Genomic DNA, 10143 nt, shown 5'->3' on the forward strand with positions numbered 1-10143 from the left:
TCTAACAAACCCCTTGTGTCATATGACCACATTGAGCATGTTTTAGAAGCTCAGTTGCCTTTGCTCTTTTGTGGGTGCTGTTGTAGAAAACATTTGTCACAATAATTTTTCACTAATCGCCTTTGTTCTTAATCCACATAAGCACATTTCCGTCATTTAACCACCTTAACTTGGTTGCCTTGTCTGTTGCGTTCGCCTCTAAGAGCATGTGTCGGCCACACGGGTTTCTGTGTGCTTGGGCAGCTGTTATGTGTTACAGTGTGTGTCTTTTGGTTAGTGACTGACATTGTGTGTGTATGTGTGTGTGTGTGTGTGTGTGTGTGTGTGTGTGTGTGTGTGTGTGTGTGTGTGTGTGTGTGTGTGTGTGTGTGTGTGTGTGTGTGTGTGTGTGTGTGTGTGTGTGTGTGTGTGTGTGTGGGTTGAGCCATTTCACGGCATTACTGTGAGTCATCCATCAAGCTGGTAGCTCTCTGTGCATTGGGCTACTTCAGTTATTTCATATATATTTATATAAAAAACAAAATGCTCATCCAATAGCAGGAGGCTTTATAGGTGCATACGCTCCAAAAAGGCAGCTGTTTTAAACTCAGACTAGAGGGTCATTTGACCCCAGGTGCACTTTAACAGACAGGTATTAAGAAGTACACAGACAGACAGACAGACAGACAGACAGACAGACAGACAGACAGACAGACAGACAGATAGATAGATAGATAGATAGATAGATAGATAGATAGATAGATAGATAGATAGATAGATAGATAGATAGATAGATAGATAGATAGATAGATAGATAGATAGATAGATAGATAGATAGATAGATAGATAGATAGATAGATAGATAGATAGATAGATAGATAGATAGATAGATAGATAGATAGATAGATAGATAGATAGATAGATAGATAGATAGATAGATAGATAGATAGATAGATAGATAGATAGATAGATAGATAGATAGATAGATAGATAGATAGATAGATAGATAGATAGATAGATAGATAGATAGATAGATAGATAGATAGATAGATAGATAGATAGATAGATAGATAGATAGATAGATAGATAGATAGATAGATAGATAGATAGATAGATAGATAGATAGATAGATAGATAGATAGATAGATAGATAGATAGATAGATAGATAGATAGATAGATAGATAGATAGAACAATCTGCAGTAAACATAGTTCAGTACCACAAACAGCTCCCTACAAAAGCTCAGTGTAGTAAGGCTGCCATCTTCTGGTCAACAATATACTGCTGAAGAAACAGAGGAATGAAACAGAAAGAATAGATCCCATAGTTTAAACTACAAGAGTTTTACAGTGTATGTACATTTATATGTGATCATAATTCTGTTTGAGGAGTGGAACATGAGTCACAGCAATGGTATTTTTGCCCGGTGTGTCACTGCCTTACTACTGGTACACTTCAGATAGGTGTTCAAAGTTTGCTAAGGTTTATAATGGTTTTGCATTTCAGTATGTTATTGCCCTACAGATATTATAAGGCTAATGCAATAATATCTTTTTAGCTCCAACAATAACAAAGTACATTGAAATTTAAGTACTGTGAAAAGAAACAAGATGTTTTAATGTGACTGAATTTTTATAGTGGACTTTTTAGGTTTTTGGCTAAATGCAGATCATTTTGGCAGAAATCAGTGAGCAGTATTAACTAAACAGAAGAATGTAACCCCTCCAAGAAGTTTAATGGAATGATCTGTGACACTGGAGAAACTGGACTGGAATCATCATTATGATAACCTCTTTTTGACACAAAGCAAGCCTGCAAGTACAGAAAGAGTAGAGGTTTTTACCAACCTCATCTATAGCTCAAATTGTTGATTTACAGTTTATGGACAGCCATTAGTATGAATTTCATATAAATTGTGGATCTTTAATTAGGCATTTAAACCACTGTTTTTCCAGGGTGGTTTAATTGTACAACATCCAACTTCAAAGAATTTAAAAATAAAAACCAAGTAGTGTGGCATTTCTCTAATCCACATTGGGTCAATATAATGCATACAAGGTCACAAGTATACATACAGTCATACTAATATTTGGTTGAGTTACCCTTAGCAAGTTACAGTTTGACCACATGCTTTTAGAAGGTCATCAACAAGCTTTTGTTAATTTTTGGTCTTATTTGGTTATTGAGCCCTCTTCCTGACAGAAGTGCATTTAAACGTTTTCGAATCCAGTGACAAACCTAATCCACAAAGTTTCCATTGGGTTGAGGATATTCCAGAAGCCTATTGTTACCCTGCTTATACATTTCACAACCACTCTTTATGAGTTTTTGGGGTCACTGACCACCCAGAACACCTGGTGTTCAAGTTTCAAACATCTTGTATTTTTAAGTTGTTCTCCTTCGTCATTATGTACTTTGTGCAATGTAACAGCCACACAGTCCCACAGCATGACACCACTGCCATCAGGCCTTACTGTGGGTACAGTGTTCTTAGGTCTAAAAGCCTCACCTTGACAGAGCCAAATAGCACAATTTCTGTCTCATCTGACAAGAAGATATTCAACTATTAATGCGGGCAACTTCAAATTTTAGTTAAGCTTGAAGGCATTGACTTTGAAGGAGTAGGTTTTCTTCAGTCAATGTAAAACATGCTTGTCTGCAGACAGTAGGGGTTGTTTTCCAGCTGTTTCCAGTTCATGGCAGTTCAATAAGTCAAAAATATTTTTTTTACATTAGTAACTACCCACTACAGCCGGCCATGATCACTAACAAGAAGATAAGTGAATGTATATATATAGTTGAACTGATATGTGTAATTTCAACAGCTTCATCTAGCATCAATTCAGACATGTTATGTTTAAAACTGCATAAAACAGTGCAACAGTTGATTCTGATTTTGTTTTGACCTTAAACATACTTTTACTCTTCATGCCTCATAATTGTAGTTGCCATGTGATTTATTTGTATTCTGTTACTGAATAGTCTTAGAGCTGATGGAGAGGTTGCACCATTTTGGTATAATAAAAGGATTAGATCTCTCTAAATGTCTATTTGAACTGTATAACAGCGGTGTTGAGCTTATTCACAATAATTTTCTAGAACAAAAAGGGCACTTTATCAATTTATAACTGTGTACCTAAAATATGTTACTGTATTTAAATTATTAGAACACTAGGTATCCCTCAGTATGGTGTATCTTGCTAAGTCAGGGTCAACAGTGGATTACTTTAATTGACTTAACTTGAGTCCCTGAAGAGTAAGAAAACCAGAACATTTTAATGAGTGCAGGTCCAAGGTGAGTCACTTTATTTATATAACTCATGAGAAAAAGTTTTCAGACATCTTTTTTAGATGACTACGTTAAACTGCTTTGCAGTGCTGGATCCCATCCAAGTTTCTTCAAGTGTCTTTGTGGTCAAACACAACACACAGTCTGGAGGGAAATTATGTTCTCCGTGATGTGTATTCAGGTATTTACTGTGCGTGTGTGTGTTTGTATGTGTGGGTCTGTGTGTATTTAACCTAGAGTTAATAAAGAAAGTACCTGTTCACCTATAAATGACACATTTAAAAAGAAAAAGGGAAAAGCAGTGAAATAGTTTAAGACAAACATAAAAAGAAATGCTGAACACTGAGTAATCACAGAGCTAACTAAAGCATCAAAAAGTTAAATGTTTCAAGAAAAATTGTGGAGAAAGGAAATAAAACAAGAGGACAAGTGGAAGGTGTAAAGTAGTGGAGAAGATATGCCAAGAAGATTAGGAGGATATTGAAAAATGAGGATAATTCTGGAAAGTTCTCAACAAAAACACCTGGCTTCCTAATTAAAACTTCAGCTTTACTTCTCCAGGAAAAAAACAAGTCCTTTGTGACACATGGACCTGGGATACACCCACTGATTTTAAACACAACATAAAACCCTTAATTAGGTATAGGAAATAAATACCTACACTGGGTCAACATCCTGCTGTATGCTTGGCAACATCTTTATGAAATCATGGTTACCCTGCAGGTTTGGATATCAGCAGGGCTTTTATTAAGGATTGGTCTGAGGGCTGTAATAAAAAATATCTTGGCCTTAATTGACTGAAAGAGATGGATAGGCGTTATATTTACATGCATCGTGGGCTGCTTTGGAAAGTAATGATGCCAATCCACATTTATATTCACCAAACGGAAATTTAAAGAAATGATTTCACCGCTACGGACTGGTTATGAAAGAAAAAAAAAATAGATATAAAATTGCAGTTTGTTTGAAATAATTATATTCTGCCAATTGAAAACAAATAATATCTCAAGAAACTGTCAAACATTTCCAAATCCTGTTCAGGATACAAAACTAAATTTGATCCAAAGTAATTTCAAATCAATCAAATTCATTCCAATACATGTTACATTCTGATCTAATTACATGTGAATGAATGACTGAATGAATGAATGAATGAATTACTTGTGCATTAACATGTACAATAACACTTAGTTCTGGCAAATGAAAACGATTACACCAATATCTAACAATGAAACAAACAAACGGGCAACAAGTACAAACGTAACATGTACGAAAAGAATCAGGAAGAAAGGCTTAATTAATCCTGCCTCTCTCCACACTGTGCACTACGAAATCCAACATGCACACCCAGCTAAGAAACACCCCCCCCCCCCCCCCCCCTCGCCCAAAAAAAGAAAAAAATCTGTTATAACGCTGTGTAAAGACCCACCCTTGTTATTTGTACTTCTTAACAATCATACTTTTATACATCCAAAACTAGATCATGCTTGGACATTCCTGACCTCCATACATTCTGATTCAATTCAGTTAAAGTGCAACACCATCCATTTCTGTTGATTATTTAATTCCAGTTTGTAAAATGTTTTCCATCTAAGTTGTTGATTTTGCTCAATCCCTTATTTAGAGCAAGGCGTAACAGCGGAAAAAAACAACTATTTTAACAGGAAGAAACCTCCAGCAGAACCAGACTCAGTATGAGTGGTTGAAAAAGAAAATATTCCTAAATTACCCTTATTAAATACTTTAATCTATACTACTTAGATTTGTGTAATGCTCCTTATGTTTGTTACAGCACAACTGGATTTCACCTAGGCTTCAATAAAATAAACTGATTATTTGAGTAGTGAAAACGTTAAATTTAGATTACTATCAGAAAACCTGTTGCTCTGGATTAAGTGACTATGTAAATTTAAAAAAGAAGATACAGGAATATTAATGAAAGATAAAGTTTCCCAAACAGTTAGGTCTATCATTTTCAACTGTAGAAAACAATTTCACACTCTCACTAGATGCTAAACTAAGCTATCCTGGATAAATGAAGACACCCTGGTTACCAAGAATAAGATCAAGACAGGGGTGTGTAGTTCTGGTCCTACAAGACTGGTTTTGTGCTTGTTGTAGAGATTTCCCTGCTTAAACATGCTGGATTTAAATTAATGAATAATGAGCAGGCTTCTGCAAAACTTGTTGGCAGAGCAAGGAAGTAATCTAAACCATTTGAATTAGGTGTGGAGCTGCATATTTTAAATGTGTATTACAGAGAAGGCTGAACTCTGAAGAAAGAGAGCCTCCATAGAACAGATGTTTATTACAGACGGGCCAGACAAAAGCACATAGCAAGCCACAAGTAGTTTACAACAAAATGGTAAACAAAAACAAACATGCTTCCGATCAGCATCCTGTCCATCTGATTCTCCATCCAATCACCTTCCGACGCCTTGTTTTTAAAGGACCTTCAGCTGTGTTCATCCCTCCTCCACCCCACCTCCACCATCTTCCTTCACATCTACTCCTGGCTTCCTCGCTTCCTGGCCGCCAATCCACCACCAGAGTCGGATCAGGGGGAAGACATCTCTAAATCTAAGCCTTACAAATGATCATCTTAGCTCATGTCATTCTCAGCATTCATGTCTTCCTCCCAGGTCCGAGCACCAAAGAAATAACCATGTAATTGCTCATCATTAAAACTTTTCTAATTGCCATTCCTTTCTTTGTGAGTCTTGTCATATTGAAATGGATATTTAAAAAAAATCTACTTAGAAAATTGAGGAGATTTCCACAATAGCAAATGGGTAGACTTATCTTTCAAGAAAAAAACTGTTGCTTCTGCTGTTGAAATGTGTTTTGACCAGGTGCTAAATTAAGTTTCAAGGAGAATGACTGCAGCTGGAGTTGGTCCTTCAAGAACCACCACACAGACAAATCCAGGACATGGGAAATAACTTTTAAATTCCTTGTGGTAAGTCACTACTGAACCAGAGAGAATATCAGAAGCGTTTTACCTGGGCTAAGGACAGACAGGACAGTTGCTCAGTAGTATACAGTAATGAAAGTACATTTATTTTGCATTACACTATAAAATCAAGGTTCCAGAGTCTGAAAGAATAGTGAAGCGACAAATAATCAAAGTTGCTTGAGGTCCATTGTGAAGGTTTCACAGTGGAGCCATTTGAAGGTTTTGGTCCACTTTGTTTTTTCAAGGTCAAGGTCAATGTAGCATCTAGCAAGACATTTTAGAACGCTTCATGGTTGCATCTACTGACAAAAATTATCTAGATGCTGTTTTCATTTTCCAGTAGGAGTTGGCACCTGCTAACACTGTCAAAAGTATCCAAAATTGCTTTGATGACCACAGTTACACAAAGCTTGTCTCTCCAGCAAACTCACCTGAGCTAAACCCTACAGACAATCTAAACAGAGGCGAGGGCTCCTCTTAAACAGACTTAGACTCATGTAACACCTCATCAGAGAAACAGTCTAATCACCTCCATGTCACACTGATGTATTCATCAATGCAAAAAAAACCTAACCAAATATTTAGTGCATGTACGGTACAATATATACACATTTCAGTAGGACCATAATTCTATAATAAAAATAACTTTAACTACTCTTATGTAATAGTTACATTTTCTGAGGAACTGATTAAAGTTGTTTTAATTAGCTTAAAGCTATAATTATCACAATTAACAGAAATAAATGCTTTAAATAAACCGTTCAGTGTGAAATTAATCAATATAAAACTGTATATGGATTTCACTTTTTAAGTTGAAATACTGAACTAAGTAAACTTTTTAATTAAGATGTACCTGTAAAGTCACAAGAGGTAGTGGCTTGAATTCTCTATACATCCATCTAGGAAGCCAATATACTAGAGTTTAAATAAATATGCCTTCTCTAAATCAGAAAATCAGACCCACCCACCGACCCATCCATCTTCTATACCCCCTTCTTGCATACTGGAGGAGCTGCTGCCTATCTCCAGTAGTTTACAGGCGAGAGACAGGGTACACCCTGGACAGGTCGCCAGTGAAAATCAGACCCATGACCCAGTAAAAACCAACACACAAATGGCCAAGTAGGGTGAAATGGGTACATATGGTACTAATACACTTCTTAGAATAAAACAAGACCCGATTTAAAAAGGTGAAATATGTGAAATACAAATGATCTAAAAAATAGAATCTAAATTAGAGTAATTTTATTTAAACTGACATAGGTTGTTTAATAGTGGACAATGGCACATTTTCTAGTTTTGAACCATTTGGAACAATTATGGGGAGAAAATGAAGACAAAAAACACAGCAAAGAAACTTCAAATTTGGGAGCCAATGTGTTAAGGTTGGGTAAAGTGGAAGTGTAGAGGGTTTTAAGAGAGTAAACAGACAGGGATGCAATGATGATGATAATGAAGAAAGCTGTGTGATGAACATGCAGGCTGGTGGGAGGCATAGAGGAGGTATAAGGGGGATAGAGAAGCATGGGATTGGAAGGGTGGTAATGATAATAGCACGGTACGATGAGATGGCATTAAATAAGAAATGATTTGCAAAACGAAAGGGGAAATAAGAAGATCTTTCCGTAATGATCTTAATTTAGATTTTTTAAACGTGAAGGAGGAGAGTAAGAAAGTACTCAGCTGCAGAGAGGAAGACTGGAAGGGAGCAGAGAGAGGATGGGAATGGAGGAAAAATGGGTAGAAAGTAGACGAAAAATATGAATACACAAAACATGCTGAGAGATTTCCTCGTTAATTGCATATTTCCTGTGATTACACAGTGTTCAGCATGAGAATAACTTTCTCCAAGTCTGTTCAGATTTAGACAGACTGAGCTTTGGCTCCTGGGACTTGGTATGTACAAGAAAAGAGAGTCTCACAAAGATACACAGCACCTGCGCCTATTTTTATGACATGATGACAGCCTGGTTACCATGAAAATTATGATGCCAATCGTAAAGAACTTCTTATTCCAACTATTCCCTTTTTATTGACCAGATGTCATTATTTTAAGCAGAATGTAGATTAGATTGCATCCTCACCCTTTCATCAAGTAGTGGTTTAAATGGATTACCCAAAACTTTAAAACTAACTGCATAATTTGTTTTTTGTTTTTTTTGTATTTGAAGTTCAGCACCAAATAAAATAAAACTAATGTAAAGTTAATGGAGAACTTTCCAAATAAATGACAAGGCAGCAGAGCACTGACAAGGCCAAAGGGTAAAAGACAAAAGATACCTTTATTAACAAAATCAAATGTATTGCAAAAAGATAAGATCAAAACCTGATGCAATAAAGACTAGTCAAAACTAGAAAAATCGAATTTAACAAAGAGTCATTAAAGATACAGATACAGTTACAGAGAATATACAGGCTTTAGTAAGAACATCCAGTTTGATATTAAAAAGGAGATATGGTGTGTGACATGCCAGAAAATTAATGAGCAAATAAACGGACCTTACAAAATAAAACAGAACATTAAGTAGGAAAGGATAGAGAAATACAACAGCCAAAAAAAAAAAACATTTCCAAAAAAGTAAAAGACACAGAATGATGAATATATCTATGGCCATAAATCTTGTACAAGGTTTGAAAATAAACTTCTATAAAAATCTGTTTTAAATATATAGTTTCCCAAACTGGTCATGGAAATATAAATATATAAAGTGTAAATTAAAGGGTAAACTGTATTATTTGAATTGTTTGATAGGATTTAACCACAGGTTGTGTGAGAAACATATTTTATCATTTTGTTGAATGCAAATTCAGATCTTAAGAGGTCTGCGGGTTTTATTGTATAAGTCCTGAGAGGAGCTCCTGAGTCTGAGAGGAAGGTGCTCATAGAAGAAGTGGTCAGACTAACAATATCCCTAACATATCTATATTACAGGAAATAATCACACTATGAGTGTTAAAAAATGTGTGCAAGCACAGAATCTCAGTGCCACCACGTGATTACCACCTTTTTTGTACATGTCTGAAAGGATCCTGGCACAGGGGGAGAAATCATAAAAGTCATCAGTTTAATTAGAAGGAATACCTGCACAATAGAAGGAACGGAGTCTCTTTCTGTATTTTTGAGCAATATTCTCAAGTCATTCTCCAAATTTTTCAGAAATATACCACCACACGGGGATTCTGGAGTCTGACACCACATCTCCTTCAATCCCCGCATTAGATAAATACTAACTCAATAACAGAGGCTGAAATATGATTTGGAATCATTTGGAAATCTTGTGCAAAAGATGATATTGGAGGAAACATGGATTGTGAAGTAGCAAATATGACAAGACAGAAAACAAATCTTGCAATCTAAACATAATTTAGTTGTCCTGCATGCGGCAAAAAAGCCATCCTTGCAGCTGAGTCAGAACTTATTGACAAATCAAAGAAGATATATCTTGTTTAATAAAAGAAAAAACAGGTGTGCCAATATATTGCACATCTGCCCCTATGATTGTTAATTGCATTTCTTGGTAAACATCAAGATCTCTACATTGTGAGTGGCAATATGTTTGTAAGTGCCTGCTCAGTTTTACTGTTGAGACATCTATACCTCGATTGAATTAATTTTCCTTAGTACCTTCTCTAGATCAAGGATTTCCCACTAATTTATCGTGATGAGTGTGATCTTTCTTCAACTGTGTCTTTATCAGCACAAAACAAGTTGGGTTTTGATAAGTGGAGAGTGACACAGTTCAAGCTCTTTTTCTTCGCTGTGAAGGCATTAAATGAAGTTTAGCCAGGGCTAAAACTGTTTGACCTTGCAGTTTAAGTATATGAAACCTAATCAAATGGTACGTTACCCAGCAGTAATAGCCAATTGAAAATACTTGACCCTTCTTAAGTAGTATCTGACCAAAGCCTAGCTGAGCGC

This window comes from Girardinichthys multiradiatus, chromosome 4 (assembly GCF_021462225.1).
Source record: "Girardinichthys multiradiatus isolate DD_20200921_A chromosome 4, DD_fGirMul_XY1, whole genome shotgun sequence".
Taxonomy (NCBI): Eukaryota; Metazoa; Chordata; class Actinopteri; order Cyprinodontiformes; family Goodeidae; genus Girardinichthys; species Girardinichthys multiradiatus.